At 41.0% G+C, this 17,146-nt stretch overlaps 1 protein-coding gene across 1 annotated transcript in view; it reads right to left on the reverse strand.

Moving 5' to 3' along the window:
- KIF5B (kinesin family member 5B) overlaps positions 1 to 17,146 on the reverse strand; it is a 2,669,048-nt gene that overhangs the window by 1,891,277 nt on the left and 760,625 nt on the right. The gene's annotated exons all lie outside the window — the stretch shown is intronic.

Here is a 17,146-nt window from a genome sequence, read left to right on the forward strand (position 1 = left end):
AAGCGTCTCCCTTCAAGAAAAGTTCCACTGGTAGATCTACCAGTAAGGATCCCTTCTTCTGTCACCAAATCATAACATTTTTACATTCTGAAATGTAGGATTTCCTACTGCTAGCTTTTCTTGCCTCTTTAAAATGGATGAGACATCCTTGCTAAGAAAGGTCTTATCATCCAGAATACTAACTTCAGGGTAGCCAGGCTGTGGTATATGGTGTTTCCTGTTGTTCTAGATCAAAAGGTCCACCTCTGCTAATAGCAGCCATGGTCCTTGTGTGCTTTTGTTGTGCAACAGGGGAAGCCAATGTTGCCCTGGCCAAAAGACTGCTATCAATCATCTTCGGCCCTTCCTCTCTGATCTAGATTAGAAACCACAGAATAAAAGGTTAGGAAGGAAATGCAAATAGAAATAGACTTGGCTATGGAAAGGAGAAGGCATCTGTCCTCCAGGCCTGATGTTTTTGGCAGCTGTCTGTTTTGTTCCGAGTCTAAAATGTCTACTTCTGGCACACCTCACAGACTTGTGATGTTTTAAAAAAAAAAAAAAGTCAATTTTTACCACCATCCATTCAAGAAAATCTAAAGAAAACCTCCTCAGGTGGTCTGACAGATTTTCTCTTTCTCCTGGAAGGTACTGTGCTTCAGCTGCAAACACATGATCTCGGCAGGCTCCCATTACTACATGGATAGGAAAGCAACATGGGTAAAAGTGGGTACCTCCCTGTTTTTCTTTGCCACATGGCTGTGGTGCTGTCTGTCCTAATCAACAGTTCCCCTGGATTCCATAACTGCTTGAATACTATTGTCCCCTTTACACTGATGTCCAGAGTAGTAATGGATGTGACCCACTGAATGAGTGCCCCAAGGCTAGGTCTGAAAAGTCTGAGGTCACAATCTGGTTGCCCAAGTACCACTGGAAGGGTACACCCTTGTTTTCTAGGCAGGCCTTTATCCACTGTGACAGCCCTTTTTATAGACATGGGAGAAGCTTTATTTTTAAAGCCAATGTCTGTGCTGACACCACACATTCTTTAGGTACCACAAATTTTCACATTTGCAACTTGTTAAAGGGGATAATCAGGATACAGGATGCCATGAATTCCAGAGCCCTGAGGATCTCTCTGGCCATTACCAATTCCTGCTGGTGGAGGTTCTGGAAGTATTTGGATAGAAAAGGAGTTTTTCTTGGTTGAGGAAGGCCATCTGTTTGTGTGTGTCTAGCAGGCCCCTAAGAATACCAGACTTCAAGAGGTTAGATTTGACTGTTTTGAGGTTCAGGGGAAGCCCAGATTTGTGACCGTGAATATGGTCAAACTAAGGGAAGCTTGTAGCTAACTCCATGGACAAGGCTTGCATTAGGGGTCATCTAAACAGCAGCAGATTTGCATGCCCTTTGTCCTGTAATGTGCCACTACTGGAGCCAGACATTTTCTGAATACCCTGGGACAAGCAGACAAGCTAAAGAGCACAACTGGGTGTTTCTCATCTACAATGAAATAAAGTTACCTCCTGTGGAGCGTTGCTATGAGGAAATGGAGGTAACCATGTGGCCTGTGAGGAAAGCACTAGCAGCAGTTTTTGGAGGGTAAGCATGCTGAATTTGGGGACTACAAGAAACTTGTTCTGCTTTGGTAAGCCAGGATAGGTCTCCAGTTTTCATTTCTTGATACTAAGAACAGCCTTGAGAAATGTTTTTTTTTCTTTTTTCTTCAGCACGTACTGCTTCTACGGAGCCCTGAAGAAGTTGTTTTATTTGAGCCTGGGCCTCTGAGTTATCTTTTTGGAATAGATGGCACACAGGAAAATGAATGAACCGTAACTTGCAACCTTCTCTTATTTGAAGTATCAATTGATCCTGAATAATGTTGAGGGGCATGGCTGGGGTTATGACTGCACCCGGCTGGACCCCTGGGGTAGGGATTTGCTTGGCCGTGGTTTCCAGTTAGCTTGCCATCTGTTTTGTGTCTGTGTGGTCTGTTTCTCCTAGTCCTCCTCCCTCTTTGTCAGGCCTGTGAAGGAGGAAAGGACCAGGGCTCGGTACTGCAATTCCTATTAAACCTCTGGGTTGCACATGCAGAAAGTTCTTGATAGTCTGTAGGGGCTTAGCCTCACCTTCCACTTTTTTTTTCTAAACAGCTTGAGCCTTGGGTCCAAACAGAAAATCCTTATCTAAAGGTACATCTAGGATTTCTGACTTAACATGCTCTGGAAGGGACTGCTCTCAAACAGGCACGTCTCCTAATAGCAAAGTATATGGGAACAGGAATTACAAAGATCTAACAAGTCCTTCTGTAAAACTTCATCTTCCATCCTCTCTATTTTCATCTTTGATTTGCTCCAGGAGAGTTTCCTGGAATTTGACCTTATGAAACTGAAAATTCAGAGGTCTCATGGCCAGGGTGGCAGAACTGTATAGTTTCTTGCCAAATCCAGTAAGGGTTCTACACTCTTTCTCATTAGACATGGGATTTCTAGAGGTGATGTCTTTGACTCCCCTGGGACCTGAGGAAATCATCTCAGAATCCAGAACTGGATTATTGAAAACATGTTTACAGGAATCCAGGCAGCTATAAAAACAGCCTGGCCTTATGGGGGCAGGTGGTTGCGAGTCCGGCTGCAACAAGAGTCACAAATATCCACAACCTTAGATAATGGAGTAATAGCAAGAAGGTTGTGCTTATGAAGTCTTAAGATATTTCACCAACTCTCTTCTTAGATTGGGGATAATCCTGAACCTCAAGGTCCAAGAATTCCTTCAGAGGATCTCTCAAGGTTAAAAAAAAAAAAGTTCTGAAGCCGAGGCAAGGTTCTCAGACTCCGAGTCAGCCTATAAACCAGAAAAAATATGGTCAACGTAGGCTAAATTCAGCTTCACAGTCATAAGAATCAGAAGAGTATTGGGGGGGGGGGGCTGTCCTTCCTTTTTTGTCCCCATGAGAAGATACTGCAGCGGAGGTTCAATCAGGACTGAGTTGTCTAAATATCATGAAATCCATGAGATCCTTAGCCAGCCTGACAAGATCCTACAGGTAGGGCTGGGCTAGTGCAAGTTTGAAGCAGCCTTTTGTTTGGTCTTTGGTACTGTCTTAGGCATGGTGTCTGATGTCATCAGCCCGAGCTACAGACAGCTGGCCACGGCCTCTGGATGGTCAGGTCAGCTGAGAAGTCTTCTGAAACTCTGGGGACACTGTCCTCCTCTAAGGTAGAGGAGGAACACGAGTCAAAGGGGATCTGCAGAGTGATCCAAGACTTAACCAACTGAGTCCTTTGAACTGTACAGACATTGAGGGGGCTGACAGAGTAGCAGACTCTGAAGAGAGGTCACTAGAGGCCTTAATCACACACACAGTAGAATGGGACTGTGAAAGCATCTATTCTACTTCGAAGACCACAAGCCTGGGTGAACTCTCAGACAGCATCTGATTGTTGTCCAAAACCCGCTGTCTCTTAAAATACTTCATAAGAGGAAACCTGGCTCAACCTGACAGATGCCACGATGCATGAAGCCCACCAATGCTCCCTTTCCTTACCTAAATATATTTCTAAGGATTCAGCTGTACATTTTAAAGTTCTGGAATGAAAACAAGCACAATGGGAATAGCTGGGCATGCTGTGTTCTAGGCTCATCCAAAAAAGACTGTGAGGAAGTCCTAATGAGAGGTTTGTATCCCACAGTCTAAGCACACATTTGACTTGGCAACTGACATCTAATAAAATACAGGCTTAGAAAAAGTTAAAATCTTTCCAATGGAGAACTCCTCTTTGTTGATCAAGGCTCAGGCTTCAGACTGAACACTGTAAAGCACAATCAGCACTTCTTTCACTTTTATTCCCCTTAACCTGGCTCCCGAAATAACGTTCAAAGGATGAAAAAAATGAAAATAATGTATGACATGAGACCCAGAATCCTGCAGTATTCCCTCAGTCACAGATGAGTGGAAAACCCTTCAAATAGAGCAAAATATGGATCTGTTACTTCCTGTGGAAGAAAAGTTTTTTGAAATGATGCGTCTCTTAGCCACCCCAGAAACACATTCATGTGTAATAGAGTCAAGAATGACTTTTGCATGATCTCTTGGAATCCCAGCCTGTGTAGATCTCTAACCTGAGAGATTCTTGACACTTTGAAAAAGACTTTGCACAGATAAGCAAGTCGCCTAAACATGGACAAAATGTGGATACCCTGTAGCCTGCAATGGGCTATGACAGGACCTACACTCTTTGTGAGCATTCCTGGAGGGTGGATAGCCCAACGGGTAAAGGCAGAGAATAGACAATATGATTCAGATGCACAAAACCCTAAGAAATGTCTCAAATCTGGGTGAATAGAAATGTTACTAGCATTTTTTTTTAAATTGCACAGGTGTCTAAGAGCTTACCATTACAGTATATGTCCTACTAATATAACTGTTGCAGTACACCGAACAGATAGGTTTTCACTGTTGACATTTGGCAGGGGTACCGAAGCTTTGACCTTCCCTGGAGCATACGTCCAACATATGACCTCGGCTCACAAGCACAGGGATATATTAATGGACAGATGAGTGTAAATCCTCAAACTATCTTCAAGCCAGCAGCCTGAAGACAGAAAGCAAGTTGTCAGCTAGGAGGGGCAAAGTAGGAGATGAAAGAGTCTCTCAGTCCTAAGGTCTGCCACACAAGGCTGGTGCAAACAAGAAAAGCAAAGAAATCAGAAAGGGGGAAGAAATATTGCAACAGTGATCAACAGGAAATCTACTGTTTTGGCAAGTTCTTGCACAGTTGTACTACGTTCTGACTGAAATCACTGTTGCAGTATTCCAAACAGATGTGCAATTCACAAAGCTTAAAGAAAGAGAAGGTAAGAAGGCTGAAAATGATGAAAATTGACCAAGAGTTCAGAAAGGATTGACCTGGCAAAGGCACCCCCTGAACCTGGAAAATGCATCTACTCTGCAGTATTTAGTGAAGATGTGCACAGAAGGATAGAGAGCAACATCCACAATTGTTTGGGAATCTACTCCTTTGTAGAAGGCAAAAGAGGCCACTGCTCTGGTAGAATGAGCCTGGGGAAAGCAGGTTAAGGATCTGCCATGGTGCAAGTAACAAAAATAAACTGACTTATAAAACCAGCTTGTAATGGTTTGTTTAGATACTTACTGTTCCATTTTAGAGTCCAAGAAAGAGACAAATATTTGGTCTGATTCACAAATAATAAGAATCTTGAACAAATAAAACCTTGGCTGCTTGTGCACATCTGTAAAATTCACCAACTAGGCACATTTGACAGAAATGTTGGGAAAGTACAGTTGTGTACCTATCATAAATGTAGATGTTAGAGTGTATTCACTGTTACAGTCATTACACTTGGGTTATCCTGCTAGCAGGCTACCCGCAGTTGGCCTGAATTCCAAAGTCCTGGTCCGGCATCTGTTGCTGTTGCCTCTTCCCTGACGTCAGAGCGCCAGGGGTATAAAAGATGCAGCCGACACAATTTTTTTCAGTTTTTCTTGCCCCAGATGTCAGGTGCCCCCAAAAGGGTAGGCTAAAAAAAATTCTGATCATAAAAAAAGCATGCACATAACCTTCATCTACAAGCAAATACACCACATAGGTTGTATAGAATAGAGAAGTACAGATAAGTCCCAGAAATGAAAGGGGGATGGTGGGAGGGTAACCTGGACTGCAACAGTGAATACACATCTACATTTATGGTAGGTACACAACTGTACTATGTTCATCGTGTTTCACTGTTGCAGTCATTACACTTGGGTTGAATCCCAAAGCCGAGGTTGGGTGGCTAGGCCTAAATAGAATTAGGAGTGGCTATGAGGCCCTGCAGAACTGTAGTGACAAAGCCTGCTCTGGATTTAGAGTAAAGAGGTAAGTGATAGTGCTTTGTAAAAGTGTGCACTGAAGTCCAGGTTGCAGCCTCCAAAATGTCCTTGGTTGGTACTCCTCTGAGGAAGGCTGCTTGAAGTGGCTGCTGCTCTGGTAGGCCTAATGCCCTTGAGCACTGAATTGCCATGTTGTGAATAGCAGAAACAAATGTAATGTCCTATCCATTTTGAAATTATCTGCTTTGAAATAGCTTTTCCTGCAGCATATATGCCACTAAAAGTTGCTCAGTCTTTCTGAAAGCTTTAGTTTTGTCCAAGTAAAAGCGTAGCTGTCTGTGTATGTCCAAAGAATGCAGAAGTCTCTCCCCCTTATTCTGCGGGTTTGGATAAAAGGTAGGCAAATGTATGGTTTGGTTCAGAGCCACATTGGACACTATCATAGGCATAAATGTTGGGTTTGTCCATAGAGAAACCCTGTCCGGATGGAAAATAATATAAAGTTCCACAGCCATTAGTGCCTGTAACTCAGACTCTTCTTGCTGAAGTAATTGCTAGGAGAAGAGCTGTTTTCTATGATAAGTATTTTATCTCAGCTGTATTGGCTGGCTCAAAAGGAGGCAGTGTGAGTTTTTCAAAGAGAACATTGAGGTCCCATGCAGGTATTGGAGCTCTCCTTGGAGGTCTTATGTTTGTGGCCTCTCTGAGGTACTGCCTTAGCAGTGGATGAGAAAAAATAGGTGGGTCCGTATTGTAATGAGCTGAAATGGCAGAGGCATGGATCTTAATTGATGAGAAGGATAGGCCTTTGTCCAGCATCTCAGTTAGGTATTGTAAAATCTGAGGAATTTGTGGTACAAGCACGTCAATTCCTTGTGCCTGGCTCCAAGCACAGAATCTCTTCCATTTTCCTGCATATGATTTTCTGGTTCTGGGCCTCCTGGCCTCCAAAATAACATCCATAACTGCTTTAGAAAGAGATGTGTTCTGAAAGTTTACATTATCCGCCATGCAGCCAGATTTAGGGTTTTGAGTTGGCTGTGTAGGATCTGATTGTTTTGTTGGGTCAGCAAATGAGGAATTTGAGGCAATGTCCAGGCTGGGCCTTGAGACAAGCTCTTTAGGATTGGGTACCAGTGCTGGCGTGGGCAGTCTGGGGCAATCAGGATCATTTTTGGCTTCTCTTGTTTGACCTTGAGGAGTACCTTGGTGAGGAGAGGCAGAGGAGGGAAGGCATATACTGTAAGGGCTTTCCAGCTGAATGAAAGGGCATCCACTTTCCATGCTTGTTTGTGATAAGTCCGAGTGCAGAATCTCTGTAGCTGGCAGTTGAGAGGGGAGGCAAATAGATCTATGTCTGGGCATCCCCATTTCCCTGTTATCATGCTGAAGATTTGTGGATCCAGTTTCCACTCATGAGGATCCATGAGGTTTCTGCTTAGTTCGTCTGCCAAAGTATTTGTCTTTCCTGTCAGGAATTGTTCTTGCAGGTGTACTTGATAAGTCAATGCTGTGTTCCACAAAGTCATGGATTGTCTGCAGAGGGGGTAGGAAAGTGTGCCTCCTTGCTTGTTTATGTACCACATGACTGTAGTAAAATCCTTGTCCCTGCTCTTGCTGTGGCACTGGCTGGATAGCCCTCATGTCCATGAGAGATGAAATTTGTTTTTGTGCCTCCACCCATTGATTGTGTGGCAGGTCTGGCATACCTTTTGCCTTTGGTAGGGTGTGAAAGTGGAACCTGTAGCCCTGAGAGACTATATTTAAGACCCATTTGTCCTGGGTGATCCTGTGCCAATTTTGTGAAAAAAGTGCTAGCTTTCCCCCTAAGTGTGCTGCCAAAAGATAAGTGCTTGGCATTGGCAGAGGGAAGTCATTGGGACTTTTTCCTACAAGGCTGCGATTTGTCTTCTCCGCTTTTGGAGGTAGATGCACCCCACTGTTTGGGCCTGTATGAGCCCTGGGGCTGTTGTCTCCTCTAGGGCATCTGAATCTGCCTCTTTGTGGCCTGTCTGACACTGGAAAGGACCAATTCTTAGAAGGCCAGTTCCTGCTAAATCTGGGTGGCTGTACCTGTAAGAAATCCTTTACTGTCTGCATAGATTTAGCTTTATCCTCCATTTTCTTCAACACCTCTTCTGCCTTAACACCAAACAAAGTATCATGCTGTAATGGAGCATCCAATAATTTTGCCTTAACATGATCAGGCAGATTCTGTTCCTTTAACCAAGCATGCCTTCTAATAACAGAACCTGTAACAGCGGCCCTGCACGAGGGCTCCAGTGAATCATAACCACATTGCAAAGTATGTTTTCCCACCTGCAGCTGCATGCAATAAATCCTGTAAATCTTTGTTCTCAGAACATTCAGAGTTTGTCAACATTTTTTGTTTTAACAAAGACATTAAGTATTGCTGATATTTAAGCATATGAAACTGACAATTTAAAGCCCTTACAGCCAAGGTAGCAAGTGTAGACTTTTTCCCCCATCTGTCCAGTGCCCTAGAATCTCTATCTGAGGGGACAGGGTTTTTAGCAGTAGCAGCCTTCACCCCTTTGGGACCCTGTGAGATAGTTTCTGGGTCAACAGCGGGGTTTTTATATAGAAATTTATGGGAATCTGTAACCCTGTAGTATCTGTCCGGCTTAAAAGGTGCAGGAGGTAAAGAGTCTGGAGACAGTCCGAACTCTGAAAATACATCATCTACTATGTCTAGAACAGGAGGAATTGCAAGAGGTCTGTGCTGAGGTAGTAAAAGAAAGTCTCTAAGCCTTTTCTTAGAATCTGAATAATCTTGGCTCTCCCAGTGGAAATGCTCCCTTCATGGTATGCAGGCTTTCCCCAAATGAGTAATCCTCAGGAAGAGAAGCTGAAGTAATGGAATCTTCAGCATCAGAATCCTCATAGGGAGGAACAGAATATCCCTGTTCTGAAGAGGAATCAGAAGAAATGGAAACCTGATCAGAGGAATCATATTCGGTATCTTGCCTAGGCCTCTTATCAGGAAGGGGATGGGAACCCCTGATCACAGTAATTAGGTCTTCGGACATTTTGAGCATCTGTTTCTTAGGCATAGAAGTCTGTCCTGGAGAATGCTGTACTTGTTTCTTAGTCTTTAAAACTGTTTTAGACTTTGTCTTGGATGCTGAAGTAGGCTTGATATAAAGTTGTGTAGGTCTGAAAACACCCTCAGAAGCTGTTGCCTGCTCAACGGCTCCGGACCCATCTGAGGGATTAGTTTCCGAAGGGCTAATACCTTGAGTATAGAGGCCTAGTTGTCTCCACGTGGGAGTCGGAAGCGGCCTGTGGCTCTGAGGTAGCGGGAGTCAGGGGCTGCGAAAGCACCTCACTGAGCACTGGTGAACCGGCAACTGGCCTAGAAGAGGCTTCGTCAGTTTTGGACCTCGGATGCCTGTCCTTTTCTTTATCCTTGCACTTTTTATGAATTCCGGTCATCGGTTGTTCCGACGGCATTATATAGTTAAACCTTCGGCCAAAGTAATGAAAAGCAAAATCGAACAGACGTTTTATGGTGCGTTGGTTAAATCTAGCACAAAATCGACAACTAGCAACATCGTGGTCAAGGCCTAGGCAAGGAATACAGTAAGAATGAAAATCCTTATGAGGTATTTGCTTCCCACAAGAAATACAATTGTTAACTTTTTCTGACATCGGTCTGGAGCAAGAAAAAAAGTTTCCCCAATGAGGTACTTAGCTTTATTGAAGACTTCGGATCTGAAATTCAATTTCAAAAATCTCAGGAGTTGGTCGACCGGCACTTGCGAACTGCTTTTGCTTCAGGCACCGCATGGCAAGAAAGACTGAAGAAAATGGTGTCGGCTGCATCTTTTTATACCCCTGGCGCTCTAACGTCAGGGAAGAAGCGACAGCAACCGACGCCAAACCAGGACTTTGGAATTCAGACCGACTGCGGGTAGCCTGCCAGCAGGATAACCCAAGTGTAATGACTGCAACAGTGAAACACAATGAACATCAAATGATAACTAAGAAAATGTAAAAATGTAAAAGTATGTAGAGAGGACTATGTAGCTGCCTTACTCCAGTAAGCAAACCAAATAAATACTTCTAGTGTTCACTCCTTTCCAATAAGTCACAGAAGAAACCCAGGTTCTAGAAGCATATTCCTTGATACTGCCTGGAACTGGTTTACCAGGGCAGGTATAAGAAAAGGGTAATTAGCTGAGGACAACCACCTTGACATAGCCTGTTTTTACACTGGCTGTCCTTTGTTTGTCCCAACAAATAGCTGACTTGCTTTTTTAGAGGACTTAGCTCTGTTAAGATAATACATGACCTGCCTGCGTAGGTCCAAAGTATATAGAATCTCCCCCCTCTGGATCACAGGACCTGGTCAGAAGACCATAAGATTGATGGCTTGGTTCAAAGTAAACTCTGACATCACAATGGGTATGAATGAGTGATTTGTTCTTAATGACCTCATATCCACTTGGAAAAGACAAACAAGTCTCACTCATCCAGCATGACAGCTTGCAACTCCGATAATTTTCTTATAGATGTCAGAACAATGAGAACAGTTTTTCATGTAATGAGCCTCAAATCTGCCTGCTAAGCAGGTTCAAATGTAGACATGGTTAACTTTTCTGCCACAAGGTTAAGATCCCAAGAAGGGGCAATGCATTTACAAGGATGTTGTGGGTATAAAACTTGCATCAGAAACTGTTTCACTAAAAACAGGGTAGAAAGTGGAGGATTCGTGGGCAGACATGCTGAAATGGCTGCAAAATACACCTTGAGAGAGGAATAAGAGGCCAGAGCATAATAACTCTCACAAATATTTCAGCACAAGTCGCACATAATCCCTGTTGCGACCCTGGTTATTGGCTGGGCACCAACTAAAACAATCGCTTCCACTTGCCAAAATAACTTCCTAGCAGCAGGTTTTCTTGCCTCCTTTAGTACCTGCTGGATATCCTCATGAAAGATATCCCTAAAAGGTAACAAACTTGAATCAACCAGGCAGTTAGCTGAAGAAGTTTGAGACTGGAGTGTATTAAACTTCACTTGTCTTGTGAGAGTAGGGAAAGTTTGAGAGGAAGCTTGTGGTAATTTGCCCACTGTCAATTCCGTAAGAAGGGAGAAAATTCAGTAGTATCGATTTACCACAAATGTAGAGGCCTCGAGTGTCTTCACTGTGCAGTAATGACAGTATGGAATATATTTGCCATGGTAACTCTTGGCTGGCTCAAATGCCAGACACTTTTTCCCCCCTCCTCTTGGTTTGATGTCAGGATGTCTGGGTATAAGGATCAGCAGCCAACATCATTGTATCAGGTCTTTCATGCCCCTCATCCCCTCACTCACCTACTCCCTCCAGGAAGTAGCACCACATTGAGTCCAAGGCAAGAAGCACAAGACACCAACTAGAAGCACATGCAAAAACACGCACCTTAGTATGGATAACTTCAATTTCAAGTTAATTAGGTCCTGTGTTAGCAGCTGTCTATTTGGCATACATGCTCCTATTGGGAGGGTTAAACCTAGTTGTCTGTATTTGTATCAAGTTAATAGGTGATGTGTGTGTGTGTGTGTGTGTGTGTGTGTGGTTTCATGTTTGCGGGTTTTCATTACAACAAAAATCTCGCAGAACGTGAGTTTCCAATGTTGATTAAGAAAACACTGTACAAAGGATTAACCTGACAAACATTAAAGGGTGCATGCATCACAAAACTGGAATTTAGACATTTTAAAAAACATAAATAACAGATGGGAATAACGTCTCACCATAATGGTGACTCTTTCCATATTACCTTGGAATGCTAATGGTCTCACAGGTACAGACAAAAAGGAAAGAATACTTAATATAATTAAGAAATGCAGAGTGCAAATAGCAATGCTACAGGAGACATTTTTGGACAGAACTGAGCATGAGCATTGGATAAACAAAGGCCTTCAGGATGAATATTCTGCAGAATATCAGGGACAAAGGAAAAGAAGAGTACTTGTATTAATTGTCAGGGTAGCTCCAGTAGTGATAAATGAGAGAAAAACAATCATGGAAGATTTGTAGTAGTAATGGGCTACTGCCAAGGGAGAAGGACTACACTGGCATGCATGTTTATTCCACTTAAAACTGCTATTTTGGAGCTTAAAAAAAACTGGGAGAAATAAAGACTTCAGCAGGGAATATTACTTATAGGTGGGGACTGGAATTTGATTTGCAACAATGAGAATGCATCTGGGTGTACTAGACGGGGAAAATCTAACAAAAGAGGATAGATTTCTGAAAAGTTTTCCAAAATTATTTGGTATGGAAGATGTGAATTCAGAAGCAGAAACTTGTGAAAGAATTTATATATGATTTCCCAAGGTGCAATAACTGGGCTACACTTCGACAGGAACTGTATTTCACAGGAACATATCCATATGAGAACTCTGATGCACATCCATTAACTATTTCAGATCATGAACCAATAATTACTGAAATAAAAAAGTACGGTAATGAAGCAAAGACGAGAAACTGGCACTTTCTCACCTACTGGTTAAGAGAGAGGAATTTAAGGAATAGGTAGTGGAAATTATCCAGGAGTTAAGGAAGACAAAGTACTCCAGAAATTACACCTAGTGAGTAGGATAAAATTAAATTTGAGTTTAAAATAGAGTAGAAATAAAAAATGCATATATATATATTTTTTTTTTTTAAGAAGTAAATCATCTAGAGGGGCTGACGAAGGTTAAAATATTACAAAAAAGGGGGATTTCACTAAGAACAACAGCACGATTGGAGTGTGCTAGAGAGAGAATAAGGGAGTACCTGGATAATTTGCACGAGTTTAAAAGATCACTGTTAAGCAACTGTTTTTGATAACTCCAGAGCACAAAAACTTTTGGCACAATAAACCGGGCAACAGATAGAAAGGGTTGATGCCAAATTTAGGGAGCCTATAACAAGAAAATAAATAACCATAGATCCTGTAGAATTATTAACTGTATTTCAGAAATTGTAATGAAATTTGTATAACGCAGAGACAAGGGGAAATCAAGAAAAAGCACAAATAGAAATGTTAATGGAAAACTTAAAAATGCCCATGTTAGACGTAGATGAGGCTCAACAACTAACAGTTAACAAAGGAGGACAGGAGACAAAAATGACGACTTGTAAACAATCTACAGGAAAGTCTCCAGGAACAGATGGTATTTCCTGTGGAAGTTAGGAGGAAAGAAAATGGCAAAAATCTGGAATTTTTTTAACAGTATTTTAGAGGAGGGGAGGCACCAACATCCCGTAAAAAAAACTGATGGCTGTAATATCTACTAATGGTAAAAGCCCATCTGATCCAGCTTCATATAGGCCCATCTCAATTCCAAACTATGATTATAAAGTGTGTATGTCTATACTGGCTAAAATATTAGTACAGGTGATGCCAAAATTGATAAATATGGACCAATGTGGTTTTGTGGAGAGGAGGCAAAATTTGACATTAACAGAATTATGATAATCTAAAGGGAAGCAGTATGCAACAAAATACTGCGGTTATTGATCGGTCTTAATGCAGAAAAAGCATTCGACAAAGTACAGTGGGATTTTTCTGTGTAAGGCTATGGAAGCATTTGCATTTCCTGATTCAATAGCAAAGGTTAATTTGAAGGATAAAGGAAAGACAGAAGGCAAAAATCAAACTGGGAGGGCTCCTTTCTGATAAGTTGAGTCTAGAGAGAGGACCCTGATGGGCAGGGATGTCCTTTTTCTCCTTTAATTGCGTTACATTTAGAACTGATAAAAGAAATTGATATAATTGGTATGGCATTTAAGAAAAGTTAGCATTATTTGCAGATATTTTGTACCTGATGGAACCAGAAAATGATATCTCAGTGTTGTGAAATATTCTGAGACAGTTCCTGTTTTTTCGGGATATAAAATTAATAAAGGTAAAACAAAAGATATACATACAAGCTATTTACCAAAACATGAATTGGTCATCAATAACCCATATTTATAGGGACATGATAAAATATAGCTTTTAGGACTATGGATTAAAAAGGATTTGGTTATGGCAGCTAAAGATATGCAGGAAGAAACTGACAAAAGATAATACAAACACTGAGAAACTGGAAGCTCTTGCCTATGGATAATGACAGCAAGATACAAGCAGTAAACATTTTTAGTCCCTTTAGTTTTATACACAAGTCAAGCATATTTTTATTAACCAGAGGAGAAGTTATGGACAGTAAATAGAGAGTTGAAGGATTTTATTTGGGAGGGGAAGAAGGCAAGAGTCAAGTGAGGTAAACTGATCTGCCAAACAGAACAAGAAGGTTTAGGATTACCTGATTTGAAGGGATATTTCAAAGATACACAGTTAAGGTTGTTTATACATAAGACAAGCAGAAAGCTACAATTCCAAGTGGAAAGGAATGATGATGAAGCAGGAGGGTAATTCAAGTATGGGATTTTGGACGCAGAAACTAAAGAACAGTCTCGTAGAATATCACATTCATTATGTAGCAAAAAGTGTACCAAGAACTAAGCCTACACAGAAATGAAAAAAGGAGATTGTTGATAGAGATGACTGCAATTAGGAGTACAGAGAATACACAAGAGGGGGCTGGAATTTACTGGAGAAGACTGACAAAGGAACCAAGGTATCGGGAACAAAAAATTAGAGAAGGAAAGGTAATAGAATGGGAAGACGCCAAGAAGACATTTAGATTGCAGGCTAGTGATTTGCCTTCCCTATCAGGGACTGATATCAGAATATAGACAAAGAGAAAGCTGTAAGGGAATCTAAATGAAAGACCTGCTCTGGTGGAGTTTTTTAATTGAACCTAGAACAGAAGCTGCTATTAAAAAAAAAAAAAAAAAAAAAAAAGAATTATTAGAGCACATAAAATATTGTTGATTAGATATGCAATTCACAAAGAGATAATGGAAGGATACAATGTATGGCTCCAAAAATGAAAAAGTCTAGAAAATTTAGGATTTTTGCCTGCAAGTGTTTGCATAGATACTTTTATACCCAAAGAAGGCTCCAAAGGAGTTTTCCTCGGATAGATAGCAAATTTGGGAGGTGTGATGAAGCAAAAAGATGTACTGGGAACATATGTTTTGGGAGTGTAGTGAGTTGGCAGAATCTAAAGTTCCCTACAGACTATTCTATTAAGAATGTTGGATGAGCAACAGAGTGTAACTAAGGAAATTATCTTTTGAGCTGGGACACAGGATCTGAATTGCCTAGACACAGTAAGACCTTAAGTTTAACATTGGTGGCTGCCAAAACGGCAATTACTAGAAAATTGAAATCAAAACCTAAAACAACTACACAAAGTAGTAAATATTGTAACAGAGATAAAAGAACCAGAAGGGGATCTTTTGAAAATGGTAATAGTAAATTACATAGAAAAAGAGAGCAAGTCCCAAGAGTTATGACCAAGGACCAACCATAAGGCAACAGCTTTTCCAGTTTTAAAGAAAATTTAAAGTAAGTTTATTAGTAGTGGATACGAACTCTGATTATATAAAAAATCCAACAGTTTATTATACAGGCACAACAGCTTCATCAGACCGTTAAATTTCAAAAACCTTTCATTGCTTTATATTTTAGTCACATGTTAAAATTAATTATCCAATTTGGTATCTTAAAGCTGAACAGTCACCATATGCGCTATTAAATGCTTCCATAGGGCATGAATGTGTCACAAGTTAGTAAGCTATCTACACATCTTAAATACTATATAAAAAATAACTTTCTAAGTACATTATTTCTAATTATTACATCCAATAGTAACTTTAAAAACTATAGGTTATAAATGCATTCTATAAAGTATTATACTAATACACAAGACGATCACCATGTGTTCTATTGCGTATTCACACAGAACGTACTTTTCCAAAAATGTTTTTAGAATAGCCTACTTATACGTATTGTGTAAATAAATGATCTTCTAATCACATTACTAGTGTATTGTACTGTTCATTATATCAAACATGTTTTTCGTTTCATGGTTATTAATACCATTATCCCTATGGTAAGGGAAGGTGATATAAGGAATAGTACTGAAAAAAGGGAAATCAACTGGATTATGAAAATGAGAGCAGATAAGGGTAGAGGCCTCAATGAGAGAGCCTCACTGAGACATGTACTAAAATCTAGGCATTTGATAGTCAATGAGAGGTAGTTGTAAAGTGATATCAGGACCATGAATTTTATATACATATTGTTTATGTGTATCTAAAACAATGTGTGTATCTAGACTGCGGTGGTAGCGTTGTCGCCTCACAGTAAGACGTTGTCCTGTTCGATTCTCAGCTAGAGCATCTTCTGTGTGGAGACATGCGTGAATGGGCGTATCTTCGTTGAAGGTTGTGCGTCAGGGCCGGCAACTCGGCACGTAAAAATCTACTGCCAATCATTAGCGGACCGGAGTTCCGCTGTGGCGACCCCTAACCGGGAAAAGCCAAAAGACACAACATTGTTTATGTGTATCTAGCTGTTGATATGCTATTTTATTTTTACGTGTTTGTTGATATATTTTATGCAGACTAATGAGAAGTTATTTATTGCATAAATATTAGTTGCGGTCATGAATGCATTTTTATACATTTTAGGAAAGATGTATTATTTACATCTTTAGACGTAGAATTTGATATAATGGGAGGCTTGAGATGAAGGATGCCCTTCAGAAACAGTTTCAGTATACAGTTAGAGAAGAGAGGGTGACACATAGGGAGGCAGTCAGAAATGGCAGAAGTGTGAATCTTTATGAAGTAATGAAAAAGACCCAAATAAAATAATTCTGCAACGTAGGTTAACACCAAGGGCAGCTTCGCAGTAAGTGGTACCTGGTATTTCTACTCCTAGGAGAAATTTGGCCAGGACATTGGGTAACATCCCTTACACTTTTTGACAAGTGCTATGAGATCTTTTACATCCACCTGAGCCACCACCAACTCAAGCAGACTGGGCTTCTGTTTAATGTCTCATCTAAAGGATGGCACACACAGCACTCCCCTCTTGCTGCACCGCAGCCTTAACAATCCATCTACCTGGTGTGGGAACTGAACCCACACAGCCTTTTGCACAAAAGATGAATGTGCTACCTGGTATAATAGTGGAGTCCCTACCAAACTGTATGCTTCTACAGCTTGCCAAATTTGACATCCGTTATCAGGATGTTCACACAACTCCAAAAAGTAAAACTTAATTCCAGGAAAAATTTCATTGCAACGGTCTTTTAATGTCCCCAAGCAAGTCTCCTGAAAGTGCAGCATCAAAAATTTTAAACTAGCCACAGAGCAAGTAAATTCCAGATAGTCTGCCCCTCTCAGTATGCATCATGAGCCCTATAATTATTTTT

Source organism: Protopterus annectens, chromosome 3.part1 (genome assembly GCF_019279795.1).
Source record: "Protopterus annectens isolate FY-2018-M chromosome 3.part1, PAN1.0, whole genome shotgun sequence".
In the NCBI taxonomy this organism is placed as follows: Eukaryota; Metazoa; Chordata; order Ceratodontiformes; family Protopteridae; genus Protopterus; species Protopterus annectens.